Source organism: Neovison vison, chromosome 4, assembly GCF_020171115.1.
Source record: "Neovison vison isolate M4711 chromosome 4, ASM_NN_V1, whole genome shotgun sequence".
NCBI lineage: Eukaryota > Metazoa > Chordata > Mammalia > Carnivora > Mustelidae > Neogale > Neogale vison.
Genome location: NC_058094.1, coordinates 29,759,797 through 29,776,285, shown reverse-complemented (window position 1 = coordinate 29,776,285; position 16,489 = coordinate 29,759,797). Strand labels below are relative to the sequence as shown.

Genomic DNA, 16,489 nt, shown 5'->3' with positions numbered 1-16,489 from the left:
TAACCTTTTATTAAAGCTATTAGATTTGGAGACTCTTGAATATTTCAATTTTGCACAGGAAAAAGGAAAGCCATTCTTCTAGAAGGCACTTACTGACTTCAATGTGCAAGCAACTTCATAAAGAAAATATGTGTCATAGGACTGCTGGTTCTTTTGTTTTATTCCTTACTCTGCAAGGGAGACTGACTGTGTAGTATTGCTGAGGAACTCTATCAGTCAGCAGGCTCTCCCACATGCTCTTCAGGGTGCTCAGTCCACAGTGTCACAGATCTCCTTTACTTTCTGGTGGAAGTCTTCTGATTGATCTGCACATAATGCCATGCCCCAAGAATGGCTATTGTCTTCACAAATGAATGTGGTTGTAAAGACTGGATGCTGTTGCCAGAATTGCCATCTATGCAGGATCAGGTGCCATAGATCACCGAAACTGGAATGTCAGGGTGCATTTTACCAGTTCACTGGAGCATAAGGAAGAGTCATATTTTTGAATGCTGTCTCACCACTTGGAGTCTGCACATTACGGTGGTAGACATATTCTGTCATGGTGTCATCTTCAAACATTGATGAATACTTCCATTTGAAATCAGGCCTTAAACACTGCACTAGACTTAAGCCAAAGGGTCCTGTAATTCTGAGGCCAGCTAAAGGATTAAAGGGAGTCAGTGCTTCTCCCAAGGCTCTGATCCACACTGGGATTGGTCTGTCTTGATCAGCAAGTTCTAGTGGCTCAGGAAAACCCCAAGGCTCCACTAAAATGAGATGATTAACCCTTGACAGGTACTTCAGTGAGTAAGCCGCAGCCAAGAACCCACCCAAGTTGTGCCCAAGCAAGATCACTTTGTCCAATCCTAGGGCACATCTCCATTCTTCAGTGGATTCCACAAATTGATTCTCCACTTCCGCATCATTGTCAAACCTAGCCTACTACTTTGTCCAAAGCCTGACAGGTCAAAAGCATAGATGGGTCTATCGGTGCAAAGATCTCCAAAAGTCAATGCCCTAAATGACCTCATTTTACCTTAATTTCCTCTTTATAGGCCCTATCTCCAAGTACAGTCATATTCTGAGATACTTAGGGTTAGGACTTCCAGTTTTTTAATTTGGGGGGTGGGGGGTGGTCACAGTTCAGCCAATAAACAGGAGTGACTGCTTAATGGGTATGAGTCTTTCTTTAAGGGTAATGAAAATGTTCTGGAACTAGATAGTGGTGATGGTTGCAAGCATTGTGAATGTACTAAATGACATTGAATTGCACCCTTAAAATGGTTAATATGGTAAATTTTATGCTGTATATATCTTGCCACAATAAAAAGTCATTACCTAGTCATATTGATTTCATCTTGTAAAATGAATCATATCAGTGTACATTTGCCATCTCTACCACTCTAGCCAAAGCCAGAATTATTTCTTGCATGATATATGTCAAAAGTTTCAAACTACGCCTTGTTTCCACCCTCGCTCTCCTCCAATTTGTTCTCTGCTCTGAAGCCAGCCCGGTCTTTTGGAAATGTGGATTTAATTATGTCACTCCCCAAATTAAAACATTTCAATGATTCCTCATTTTATTTAAAATCAAGTCCCAAATTTCTGTCTGTGGCTACAGGCCCATTATGCTCAGGTCTTTGTCTATACCTCAGCTGTGGTTCTCCCCCACTGCCTAAATTTGCTCTAATCTCAACCTGTCATCTTTTAACTTTTATCAAGCCAGGATCTTTCTTATCTCCCGCTACTGCATATTCCATTCCTTTCACCCCCACTGCCCTGCCTCCATCTTGGCCTACCTAAAATCTATCATCATTAGCTTAACTTAAACGTCACTTCCTCAGAGAGATTTTTCTCTGATTTTTCCATTTAAGTTATTCTTTTTTATAACACCCTCTTTCTTTCTTCAAAGTACAGAGACAATTAAAATTACCTGTGTACGTTTATCTGTTTAATGTCTGTCTCTTCTACCAGATTATAAGCCCTGTGAGAACAGCAACCTGTGTGTTTGGCTAACTACTTATCCTCAGCATGCAGTACATAGTTGGCACTGAATATTTTTCATTCAAAAATATTATTTGATAAATAAATGAAAATGTTAATAGATTTAGACTAGAACATTTCAAAAGCTTTAGCAACCAAGTGATAATGTGGTTTATAATTAAATTTTTCTTTTCCTTAATTTCAGTGACAGACTCTCACATAAATAATCTCACACTGGCTCTCAAAAACCTCTAGTAAAGCATACAGCAAGCACCAACGTCTGCTGAAACAAGAGAAGGACTCAAGAAAGAGACAAATGGGCATAAATAAAACAGAGTACATAATAGATTTAATCAGTAAAATGAGAAGTTAATCTTTTGTTTTCTTTGACAAGTGTATTAAATAAAAGAAGAAGATAAAATAATGTGAATGAAGGAAAAACATAGCTACAGATAAGGAATATCAAGAAATCTTGACAGAATGCTATGAATAACTTTTTGCTCAAAAAAGAAATATAATAAAAACAAAGAATATGAGTGATTAAGAAAGTATAAATTACCTTAAATTACTTGAGAGGAAGGTAAAATTGAATACATCAATAGCTATATTTAAAAAATCTACCCCTAGGGGCACCTGAGTGGCTCAGTCGCTTGGGCGTCTGCCTTCAGCTCAGGTCATGATCCTGGAGTCCCAGGATCGAGTCCCACATCGGGCTCCCTGCCCAGCAAGAAGCTTGCTTCTCCCCTGGCCCCTCACCCCAATTGTGCTCACTCTTGCTCTCTCTCAAATAAATTAAAAAAAAATTTTTTTTAAATCTATCCCTATAAAAGATATGAGCTCAAAATGAATTTATAGGGGCACCTGGGTGGCTCAGTTGGTTGGACGACTGCCTTCGGCTCAGGTCATGATCCTGGAGTCCCAGGATCAAGTCCCATATCAGGCTCCCAGCTGCATGGGAAGTCTGCTTCTCCCTCTGACCTTCTCCTCACTCATGTTCTCTCTCACTGTCTCTCTCTCAAATAAATAAATAAAATCTTTGAAAAAAAAAAGAATTTATAGGCCAATTCTGTTTAAACTTTTTTGTTTTATTTATTTATTTATTTATTTATTTATTTGAGAGAGAGATAGCATGAGTGGGAGGAGAGAGAGAATCTCAAGCAGACTCTGCACTGAGCACAGAGCTGGATGTGGAGCTTGATCTCACAACTCTGAGATCATGATCTATGCCAAAACCAAGAGTCAGATGCTCAACCAACTGAGCCACCCAGGTGCCCCAAATTCTAACTTTAAAGAAAAGAAAAAGTATTCTGTTAAATAATCTTTTTAAGACATTAAGATGTTGAAAACGTCAAAACTTAAAAAAAAAAGAAAAAGAAAAGAATGCCAAAAATAGGAAAGCTATAGATTAATCTCATTTATAAACATAAGTAAAAATATCTTAAGTTGAATAGTCACAGATGAAAACCAGTAATTTTTGAGAGAATTATATAAATGCTCCAACATGATTATTCTAGAAGTGTAATAATGTTTTAGCACTTGGAAATATATTTATATAATTCAATCAGATTAACAGATTTAGAGAACATTATACAATTATCTTATTATAAAGGGCATTTCTTATGAATCAATACCATTCTTAATAAAGCCAAAGTAGGAATAAATATATTCCTTCTTAGTTTAGTTTTTAAAAAAATCTGTCCGAACAACTTAGCAAATACTATAAAGGTGAAATATTAAAAACATTCCCACTGAAATCTTGACCAAAATAAGGATGCTTAAAGCTATCATGACTACTAGAACCAGGAGTCCTAACCAATGTAACAAGGCAAGAAAAGAAAATGAGTTAGAAGTATTGAAACAAGGGACTCAAACTTATTTGTGCAATAGAATTGCAGAAGAGAAGGAACAAAATGATAATTTTAGTAAAATAGGCTGATATAATGTCAACACATAAAAATCAATCCCTCTTTTTTAAAAATATTTTATTTATTTATTTGACAGAGAGAGCACAAGCAGAGGGAGCAGCAGGCAGAGAGAGAGGGAGAAGCAAGAAGCAGGCTCCCCTGCTCCTCCTGAGCAAGGAGCCCAATGCAGGGCTCTATCCCATATCCCTGGGATTATGAAGGCAGATGTGCTTAACTGTGCTTAACTGACACATCTTAACTGTCTCTCTTCTATATATAAGTAAAAAACTAATTAGAAAAATGGAAGATCCAACTCAATGAGAATAAAAATGATTAAAATATTCATGAGTCAATTTAGCAGAGTATGTAAGACATTTATAGGGGAAATCATATGATTTTGCTCAAGTTTCTATAATAAAGCCTGAGTAAAGAAGTCTCAGGATAAGACAATTCAATAGTATAAATAAATGTACACATAAATATGTAGTGTAAATGCAATATGAACTAAAATCCCAACAAGATTTTTTTCAATGATAGTTTCAACTATCTTTTAAAATTCATCTGAAAGAGAAAACATGCAAGGATATCCTAAAAAGAAAAGCTGAGAAAGAAAGATAAGCAATCACTATAAGATGGGGAGGATGGTCATTCCTTTGTTTTTTTTTTATTATTATTATTTTTTCCTTAAAGAAGAAAGAATTTCTGCTCCTCCTTGGAAGGTAGTATTATTGGAGTAAATGTTCCAAGAAAATTGGTTTAGGATGCTGGCATTCTCTTCCTTGAACTGTTTGAGTAGTTGCTTTGCAGATCTCACCCTCCCCACAGTTAGATCCTAAGCACTATATCTGTAGGGAAGAAATAGAAAGCCTCACTTTGGCCCCAAGCCAGACTATATCCTCTTACACAATATATTGGAAGTTCTATATTTTGGGGAGATTTTTAGGCACTACTCAGCCAGTGTAAACCTCATGCTGCACATTTTCATCCTCATTGGATTCTAAGTGCTTATTGTCAATTTTTGAGGAATCTAAAGAGGAGGATGGTGAGTAATCACCAATCCTAAATCTCCAAGAAGTAAGTTGCCCTATTGGAATCTCAATGAACCAAAAGGCAAAAAGATACCTGTTAATTTTAGATACAATTAGATTTCTAATAATGAGAAGATGATATTGAGGTAATCAGTTATCCATTTGTTCTTAAAAACATTAAATCTCTACCTCACAGAAAACATAAAAATAACTTGAATAATTAAATAAGTACAATTACAAAAACCCACCGATTTCTTAAAGGAATGTACAGAAGGTTATTTTGACAATCATGAAACTGAGGAGATCTATGAAAGCCATTAAACTCTAAACCCATGAAAAAAATTAACAGCTTCAATCTTAAAAATAAAACTGAATAATTTCTGGACAGTGAGATACAACTACCAGATTTAAAGTAACAGACTGGAAGAAAATATTTACAACAGATATGACAGAGAAAGAACCATCAGGGTTCCCATAGTTCAATAAGGAAAAGCAAATAGCCTAATAAGAAAAATAAACAATAGTTAAAAACTGGCAGTTCTTAAAAAAATGGCCAGCATACATCTGAAAACATGCTTAAACTCACTAACAGAATTTAAAGTGACAAATTTCCCGCATCAGATTAGCAAAACTAAAAAAAGTGTTGTATGTATGTCTAAAAAAGATTAGTATGTAGACTGGTGCTCTAATAAACTGTTGGTCAGTATTTAACTTAGTTCAGTCTTTCCAAGGTCAATTTGACAATATTTTTTGAATTTAAGATTTACCTATTCTTTCACCAACAATTAATTCTGTCTTTAAAAATCCATGTTTAATGGGGCACCCGAGTGACTTGGTCGGTTGAGCCTCTCTCTGGCTCTTAAGTTTGGCTCAGGTCATGATCTCAAGATCCTGAGATCAAGCCCCAGTCCAGTCTGGCTCCATGCTCAGCGGGGAGTCTGCTGGAGATGCTCTCTTCTCCTTTCCCTCTGCCCCTCCCCCACCCTCTCTCTTTCTTTTTCATTCTCTCTCAAATAAACAAATTAATCTTTAAAAAAACAAATTCATGTTTAATGTCCTTGTCCTCCCCTGCAGTGATGTTCCTGCTGGATCTCCACCCCTTAGTGTGAAAGATCACAACTCACATGCTCAGTTTCAGCCAGGACAGTTCCCTAGGCAACAGCTCAGGTTCTCCTCACCTGTTCAGCCTTAGCTTCTCATCCATCCCCCAGGTGGCTGGGTTAAAAGGAGCTTCCATTCTCAGCTCCTGTGTGATAGAATCAGAACCCTCTCCCACAACCATCTAGGCAAAAGATGAAAAACTCAGCTGCCTGCTGGGTTTCAGAAAGTAAAAGAAATGAATGAAGCAAGGAAAGTAGAAGTATATATGTTAGTGGTAGACTTTGAAAGAAAACTGCAGAGCATCTACTCTGACCAAAGTAACCCATATTAATATGTGAAATATCCTAATTTTTAAGTAGTTCACTAATTTTAGTTGGTTCAGTGAAACAAGGAAAATATAATTTGTGGAGAGAAAAGGAAACATAATTTGACTCATGAGCAATTTCTTGATAAGCCCCTAACCTAGCAGTGGCGACCCACCCAGTATTACCCTCATTCATGATTAGTTTCCCATGGTGGCTCTTAGTGCCCTGATTTGCCCACATACCTTAGATAGGACCATCACAGTTCAAAGGAGGCTTTAGAATTACTGATCTTCCAAAAGAAGAAGGGTCTTATTAGGTTGCCTTTTTCAGAAGCACCTTGGCTCCTCTGCAGGCAGCATATACCTCTCTCTTGTGACAATTTTGCATACCAAGGAGAAATGGGGTTGTGGTTAACAGTATTTAATTAAACCACTAAGGGTCCTGGGGCTCTTCCCTCAAGCCAGAATGACTGCTCATCCTTTTAATACAAAGTCACTCAAATGACTCAACCAGAACAATGTAAATCTCTTCCTCCAGAAAGCGATGCATATGATAAATCATGCATTGAAAAAATTAATGTTCTACTAATGCCCCAATCACATGATGACTAGTGCAAAAGCCACACATTTAAAGAGTAGGCAAACAACAAGCAAGATGTGTTCTGCTCAGAGATAAAGAGTTAAGGGATCACAACCTCCAATTTAAAGACCAAGGTTACTTTATCCAGTTGAGAGAGTAAGGCACTGTTTTCAGAGTAATGAATCACATTTTTTCTGCCCCACAGAATTCTAATGCTGTCAAGTATGGTAAGATAGATGATCCTATTTAAAATTATATTTTACAAAGCAAAACAGATATAACTCAGTAACTGTGCATCTAATTGACTTAATTGACTCATTTATCACATGACTTAAGTGAGCTGATGTTTTCTACTCTGCTTCACCCATGTAATTCTTGTAATATAAGAGCTGAGACATGGTGCCAGGCATGAGCGAGAAATCCTCTCTCCTGAGAAAAGATATCACTGGAGTGATGTTGGCTTTGGGTTCCAGTTTATTGAAAAATCAATGTCCATTTGAGCGACCTACACATATGGCTTTCTTCCAGGCTGATGATGGCTTGGGGAGGCTGGCTATCACCTAATGAAGTCAGATCAGCTTACCCAGCACCCAAGTTACAGTTGGCAAAGTGACTTTGTCATTAAAATCCAGTTTATCATTCCTGTTGGTGTTTTTCTTTCCATCTCACCCTCTGCTATCCGTTTCTCCTGAAGCCACAGTATTGTTTTTCTCTGTAGATAAGAGACCAATGGCTCCAGTTTTAACATTTCAAAGGAACTCTGTATGATGTTTGGGGCTCAAAGGATAAACAACCTTTTCATATGTATGTGTCTGTCATTAAAGGCAGGAAAATACATACATGCCTAGATAGTCCCACTCAGTCTTGACTCATAATAGACATTTTTACAAGTCAGAGCCAGGTTTGTAATAGGCTCAATTGAAATTCATCAGTTTAGCTGTCGTGGGTAAATCAACAAGGCTAAGTTTATCTAATGTGTTGATACATTCTAATAAACAGTCCAGCTGACGTTTTGCATGAGGCTTTTAAAAAAAATTAATTACCAGTAAAGTAATACCATTTCCCTATTATTAAATTAAGTGACAGTCTAAATTGCAATACTATTTTCCCCCAATGTTCTCTTTCCCTGGAGAATACCCCCAGACAGATAGTCACTGGCATCAGAAGCTCTGGTACGGCAGTGGTTTCCCCCCTACCCCCTTGCCCGAATCTGCCAAAAGCAACAAATAATTCTGTTAGGAAGTACCAGCCCAGTCACTAAGCATCGTTACCAAGTTCTTACTTGGGTCTATTATATGAAGACCTCCCTCTCTAATAGTTAAGAATATTTTGATCACAGGTAACAAAACTAACCGACTAATGTTAGGGGAAAAAAGAAAAAGAAAAATTTATATATATAAATGCGCAAGGATAGCAGGAGGTCACAGAATCAATGGGAAGATAAAGAACCAGGCATAAAACTGGATATGAACCAAGAAATTTTTATGCCAAGAGGGAAGAAGCTAAGGTCTTTTAGCCCAAACAAGCTGGTCTGGAGGTGTGGCCACAGGCAGGGTACTGTGGCTGCTTGCTGCTGCTGTGAAAGAATCTAAATGTCTTTATGTCCCTTGCTAAAGAGTCACAGTTCCATGTTGGAGCCTCTGGTTGATTGGGATATAACTTGTAGTCAAAACAAGATATTGGAAACAACAGAGTACCTAGTCATTTGTGTTTAGCATGCCTAAAGAAACAAGCATCTAAAAGTTTGCAAAGGCTATAACATGTCTGAATGGATAAGTGGTATGAACTCTAGGTGATCATAGTCATTTTGAAGGATTCAGGCTCACCACCATCTTAACCAGTGAAGAAATGCAATCTACTGGGAGTAGATTGCATATGTATATGTAAGTATATGTAAAGAAACATATAAAATGTTTCCTGTAGGAGGCATAATAAATAGAGAACCAAAGGATAGGGGAATAAACTAGTTAGGAAGCAGAGACTCTAACAAAAACCTCAAGGTTAGAATAAATTTAAATAAGACATAAATTCACAGTGTTTTGTAGTTGTAGTAAGGCATGTCAGCAAACGATTTTAGTATACACACATGTGCACACACATGCACACACACACGATTTCTATACCTATATGGAAATTACTGTTCTTGCACAGTATTTTACTGAACCAATAACAAAACTCCCATATAATCCTTGGTTAAAGCAGTATGTTTAATTCTGGCCTACAGATTTATGTTCAAGGACTTCACGTGGGAGAAGTGAAAGGAATCTGCATTTATTGAGTGTTCATGGTATTTTAAGCATCTTTCTATGTCATATCACTTAATCGCCACAACATACCTTCAAGCTAAGTATGAGCTGCTCAAGTTAAAGATAATAAAGATGAAGTTTAGAGAATGTAGGACGTTTGCTCAGGGTCACATAAAGCAAACACTGATTTTGTGTGTATGTGTATATAAGAAAGTCGCATATACTCCTGGACCTTATGTTCTCATCTCCCACCCCTCAGTCTGACTTCTGACCCTATCATTTCAGTAAAACAACTCTAACAAAGGTTATCAGCAGTTTTATGTGACTAAATTCAATGGATGCTTTTTAGTGCTCATCTTACATCATTTCAGCAGCATCTTACACTGCACAATTCCCTCTTTTTGGAAACACTCTTGTCTAGGTCAACTCAGCTGCTATATCAAAATACCATAGACTGGGTGTTTTAAACAACAGAAAATTATTTTCTCACACTTCCGGAAGCTGGATATCAAGATCAAGCTTCCAGCAGTTTTGGTTCCTGGTGCGAACCCACTTACTTGCTTTCTTAGGGCTACCATCTTGCTGTGGGCTCATACGATCTGTTCTTTGTGGGAACAAGAAGAGAAAGAAGCCTCTTGTGTTTCTTTCTCTTCTTAGAGGGGCACAAATCTCATCATAGGGGCTCTACCCTCATGACCTCATCCAAACCTATTACCTCCTCGCCTCCAAATACTATCATGTTGGGGGTTAGGATTTCAGTATATGAATTTTGGAGGGCACAAACATTCACCCCACGAGAACTCTCTTCTGCAAGGTGCCACATTTGCATGGTTACCCTTTTCCCTCACTGAGTACTCCTGTTCTGTACCTTTACTAACATTATCCATTCTTATTTGCATTCCTCTCTTATTATTCTTGCTACTCCTGGATAATTTTATCCATGCCTACCTTTAATAACTGCCAAGGAGCAGATGTCTCATGAATTTATCTCTAGACCAGACCTCTGTGGAACAAGGCAGCCACATGACATTGTTGAGGAAGAAGACTCAAGTAGAAGGAGAAGCAACTATAAAGAACTTGAGATGGACATGAGTTTTACATGTTGTGAAACCTAAATATAAGCCAGTATGGCTGGAGTGTAGTGAAAGAGAAGGATAGTAGAGGGAGATGAGGTTAGAAAGGTCTACAAGACAATGACATTCAGATTATATCTCTGGATTAAGAAAGAGATAAAATAATTTAAAAAAAAAGAAAGCTGGGTTAGCAATTAAAGGAAAAGTTGTAAGAAGAGTTAAATGAGTTAAATAATGGGTTTTCATTGTATCTCCTGAAACACAAGGAATAGAAAGCTGGCCTGGCATATTCTAAATCTTGGTATGTACTTTCATACTTTCCCTTTTTAGGGGAAGTTTGGAGGCAGATGTGGTGGGCCTTTATCTGATGTCTATAAAATCACCCTATAGTAAAATGACAAAAACTGATGAGTTCAGAAAATTGTAAGAGGACTAGAAATTTTGGCTAAAATATTTCTTGTATACAAAGGATTGAACATAGAAATTCTATTGACATCTAATTGCTGGCATGTGTAGGCTGATAAGTGTTACCAAATGCCTTCCTAAATAAGTATGGGGTGGTGTGGAAAGAAATGTTTCTCTGTTGGCTAAATGCTGAAAGCAGTAACCTATTAAGAGAATTATTCTCAGAGACTGAATGCTAATTGATTTTATGTGCATGTCAAGAAGCCGATCAATGACAGGCTTGCCACAAAATAGCAGAGCAAAGAAAAATATACAAAGCAGATTGTAGTCAAATGTGGAAAGCATCTGATCTTATCACTGAAAATATCTAGTTTAATGAACATTTTACCAGTTTGGTATGCATAAACTCCATAAAATCTATAAACTGGAATCTCTTTAATTTCACTCTGAACAATTCTAGATACATATAAATTTTTTTAATTAAAGGAAACCAACTTTATAACTTCATAATCTTAAAAATTTTCTTATTGAAGTGAAATTCATATAATACAAAATTAACCATTTTAAAAGTGCATAATTCAGTGGCACTTGTATATTCACAATGTTGTACAACCATTGCTATCTAGTTTGAAACCATATAGTTCCAAAAAGTGGGAACAACCCAAATGTCCTTTAACAGATGAATGAGTAAACAAAATGTGATATATCCATACAATCAAATATTTTTCAGGTGTAAAAAAGAGTGAAGTACTACTATATACCACAATGTGGATGAATTTAGAAAACATACTAAGTGAAAAAAAACAGACACAAGAGGTCACATTATACAATTTCATTTATATGAACTTTCCAGATTAGGCAAATCCATAGAAACTTTAGAATTTCTTATATAATGAGCGATGGTTGACTTCTCCTTTAAGAACTCCGAACTTCTGTGTATGTAGGGACTGTACTTATTCATCTGTGTTTCCTCAGTCTATGTTCCTGGCACATAGAGAACCCACTATATCAATACAGTCTACTTATCATAGAATTAGAACCACAAGGATACATCTATATATCTATATCTATACATAATATATATTTTTTTATTTGCAGGTATTTATCACAAAGACTTGACCTTACCCAATTAATGGAAATAAGAGAAATAGTCTATGTGATGTTTAGTTGCCAAGTCTAGTGCTGGAAACTGATGTCCACATGCAGGTAGTTGGGAAGAAAAGATGGTTGTGAAGTCAGGGAAACAAATACAAATCAGAACCTGTGAGTTTGAATTGGAATCCTTAAGAATGAACTGAAACCTCTATAGGTTCTTCATCACCTCCAAGTTTACAATTTTGATGAAGGTTTTCTTCAGAAGCTAGTGGCCCATTCCCATAAGCTAAACACACACCTGGACCAGGAGTTAGAGAACTTAGAGCAGGAGGTGCAGTAGGATCGCCAGGAGTTGCTGCGGCCAACCTCCAACCAGGAAGCCGGGGAATTAGTTCCAACAGGCAGGAGTCACAAAAGCATCGTGGGCCGCACCAACCTTCTCAGCACCAGGTGGTAGCTGGGACTTCACTTCTGTCTTCCCTGTCAGCGTCTGACCTAATCCCATGAAGGAAAGATGGATGCTGGGAAGTATAGTTTGAGCTTAGCTAAACTGAGACCATGCTAAGCAATCCCCCACAATTACCAGGAATGTTATGGAATAACTGAGTAAACGAGTGCAAGAAACAGAGCTTTAGCAAACATTTCTGTAACTTCCTTGCCTGCAGAGTGTGCAAAAAATATTTTTCAAGTACCTGTATAAACCAGAAAATGGACTGGGCACTTTACTGACATGGTTGTTTCATTATACCATCTTAACAACCCTCTGACATAATCACAACTTTTATTACACAGTTATTTCTTTTTTAAAATTTAATTGCATAATTATTACTTACAAAGATGAAAGAAAAGAAGCACGAATTGTTAAATAGCAATAGGTACTTAGCGTAGGTAGAAAATAAATGAGCTAGAAAAACCAGATTTAGATCTATCCCATTATAAAGCTCATACTCTGTCTACTATACTGCCCTGCTCCCCAGACCCACCTTGATTTTCTCTACTTTATGTATAATGAAGTTTTCTGCTGCTTTCCCCTCTTTCCATCTTCTTCCTTTTCAAAAAAAAAAAATTCCTTCTTTTCTTCCCATGTAAACAGTTATGAGGATGACTGAGTTATATAATTTGTAATTGTTCAGTAGTGCCTGTCAGAGATATTATGAGGCTCAGCATCAGAAAATGACAGACACCTTTCCTTTTTTCCCCTAAGGAATGAATTATTCTCTCCTTCCTTGCCTCGGTACTCTGCCCTCTTCTGTTAAATCCACTTCCATGCTATCAATAATCCTCCATGAAACCATAAACAAGCCCAATTCTGAGGAATTCTTATCTGTTTGTTGATAAGTCCCACATGTTTCAAAAAACTGTGTTGTTTGGCAATGACATAATGCTCTATATTATGACAAAAAGACTGAATATACAATTAGCAGATTAAAGAATTGTATTATTTGCCTAAGATAAAGCATAAGCATGTTCATAGCTGGCATTTTTTTAGTACTAACCATGAGCATAGTCTGAGTTAAGAGTTTTATATGAACTCTCTCACTGACTAGCCAGTGGAAGAGTTAATTGTGTATTGAGATTTTTAAAAATTTTTTATTAACATATAATGTATTATTAGCCCAGGGGTTACAGGTCTGTGAATCACCAGGTTTACACACTTCATAGCACTCACCATAGCACATACCTTCCCCAGTGTCCATAACCCAGCCACCGTCTCCCTACCCAACCCCCCAGCAACCCTCAGTTTGTTTTGTGAGAGTAAGAGTCTCTTATGGTTTGTCTCCCTCCTGATCCCATCTTGTTTCATTTTTTCCTTCCCTGCCCCCTAAACCCCTCATTTTGCCTCTCAAATTCTTCACATCAGGGAGATCATATGATAATTGTCTTTCTGTAATTGACTTATTTTGCTCAGCATAATAGCTTCTAGTTCGTCCACATCGTATATTGACATTTTTAAAATTTTTTAAAAATTTTTATTTTTTTAATTTCTTTACAGTGTACCAGAATTCATTGTTTACGCACCACACCCAGCGCTCCATGCAGTATGTGCCCTCCATAATACCCACCACCAGGCTGACATAACTTCCCACCCCCCGCCCCTTCAAAACCCTCAGATTGTTTTTCAGAATCCATAGTCTCTCATGGTTCATCTCCCCCTCCAATTTCCCTCAACTCCCTTCTCCTCTTTATCTCCCCATATCCAGTTTTTTAATGAAAAAAATATGAGGCTTTGAGAAGTTAAAAAACTTGCTCAAAGGTACAGATTAGTAAATTATCAGTTCCATTTGATCTGAAAGCCTTTGTTCTTAATTATCAAGAAATGTCACTTAAAACTTCTTACCAATTTCTTCATTTTTTCCCCAGAGGACTAGGGGGGAGGCTGGTGGTGGGAGGGAGGTGGGTAGAGAAGAGAGAGAGAATCTTAAGCAGGTTCTATGGAGTCCCAATGTCGGGCTCGATCTCACAACCCTGAGATCATGACCTGAGCCAAAATCCAGAGTCAGTCACTTAACTAAGCCAACCTAGTGCCCCCAATTTCTTCTTGTTACTTAACAAATGCCATTGAGCACCTACTAGATGGTCAAGTATTAATGGGAGATTAAAACACCATGGTACAGGGCAAAGTGAGAAATAGATTCTCAATCATATTTTTTTATATTCTAATAGTTGTCTTCAAAACCAGTTTATGATATATGCAATAATATTTGGTGGATGGAAGCCTCTTTGGAAGGGTCTCTCCAATAAAGCTGGGAATGCAGTAGTTTTCACCCCAAAGACACTGTGATTATTGATCTTGTTTCAATAGGCAGCAGTTAAGTCAATCTAACAACTGCAAGTTTAATTGACTGAATTTTTAAAATTCAAGCATTTTGTCTGCCCATTTTATGCATACAAAACAAACAACGAAAGAATATGTCTTATTTTCATAAATTTTACCTTTTCATTACAATGCATTGTGAAAATAGGGACCTATGGAATAGAAGAATCCAACTTTTGATAGCAAATGCTTAGGGAGATTTCTGCTGCTAGTACAGCAGATCCATTCTTGGGCTGTAAAGATCATACTTCTGCTGTCTGTGCTCTTGATTCCACTCTCCCTTCCTAATTTCACCCCCTTTCATCTTAGATCTTTAGTGCATCCACAGCGGAAAGGCTGTGAAACTCAACTAACTGGACTAGGAAATGTTAGAAACGCAGAGCACAAGAAGACTGGAGACCTAGCCAAGGAATCTCAAAGGTCTGTTATCTACTTGTTTTCACACCGCACATGGGATTCCTGATTGGAAGAGCCAGTGGATATCTTGGATATATCCTCAGTCTAGTGTTTTTTAAAATGATGCTTTAGCCTAGAGCTTCATTTCAGTAACAGTAAGAATCACAGAGATGACTCCTTCACAATGTAGGGTGAGAACTATGTCTGGTTTCTGGGTTAACTTAAGCTGCTTTTGAGGATATTGCATTATATGTGACAGACAGATGGGTTCTGACACAAGCTTCATTTCCCCCTTCACTATGTGAATTAATTTGGTTTGCTATGGCTCAGAGCATAACATCTTGTAATGGTTTGGGTTTTGCTTTCTTTCATTGTACAGCATCAACTGATTCTCTTTTTTTGGTTTTGTTTCGTTTTTGTTTTTGCTTTTATGTTATTACCTCCTATCTTTCTTATTTGCAAGTATACTCAAAATTTACTTTACCAACTGAATTGCTTGAGGGAAATTACTTCCTTCACTATTTCTCAAGATGATCTACTACCAGTTATCCCTTATTACGGGTATCTCTCCTGGGTGTCTTGGCTTTCATTGTCTGCTTTTCCTTTTTACACTGGACCATCTGTATCTTGTCTCTGCTATGGTACTACTTCCCATGTATTAAATCGCTGCCATGTATTACCTTGTTTTCACAGTAATCCTGCAAAGAGGTGTGATTATCTGTTTTACAAATAAAAATCTATGATCTGAGAAATATAGCTACTTTTCTAAGGTCATGCATCATGATTTAAATCTATGTTTATCAGAATTTAAAGCTCAGAGTGACTGAAAAGATATTTTATCCATTTCCCATTGTAATGAGAAAAGACTATTTGAATGGAAGAAAATATTTAACTGTCATAAGACAGGGGGCTTTGCCATTGGACTGCTTAAGCTCAAGCCCTGGCTCCACCTTTGTTATCTAACTAACTTTGAATAAGTTACTTGAGCTTTCTGGGATGTAGTTTCCTCATCTGTAGAAGGATATAATTATATCAACTAATTTTCTGTGATATTGTGAGGACTAAATGTGATATATATGATATCACTGTTAAAGGACAGTGGCTGGCCTATGGGAAAAGCTTAGTACATGCTAGCTGCTATTATTATTACTGTTGTTGTTATAAATAGCATAAATGTTTCCTAACGGAAAAGTAGTTTACTAAACAGAAGCACTCATGTCATGGTACTTATTCTGAAACATCAGTGAAATTTCCTCATGACTTTAGAAGTTCAGAGGTTAATGTATTTAACTATTTCATACCCACAGTCATATGGGGCCAAATGTATGCTAGAAGAAAGAAAGGAAATTTTGTCTTTAAATGAGTACTTTCCAAGCAATGGTAATATTACCCCTCTACTTCTGTCCTGACTCTGTTTTCAAATATGAAGTGGAATATTCATTCACCAGTTACCACACAATGCATGAAGTAGTCTCATCCTATAAAACCCTATTCCTGGAAAACAACCTTGGCTTGGCTTTGATGATTCTAAATGTGAGGGTCAGAGTCCAAAATTGACTCCCTGGAAAGGCTGTTCA

At 37.2% G+C, this 16,489-nt stretch overlaps 1 pseudogene; it reads right to left on the bottom strand.

Annotated features, from left to right (window-relative positions):
• Window positions 1–249: 249 nt before the first annotated feature.
• On the bottom strand, window positions 250–1,013 carry LOC122905307 (annotated as a pseudogene).
• Between the last annotated feature and the right edge of the window lie 15,476 nt (window positions 1,014–16,489).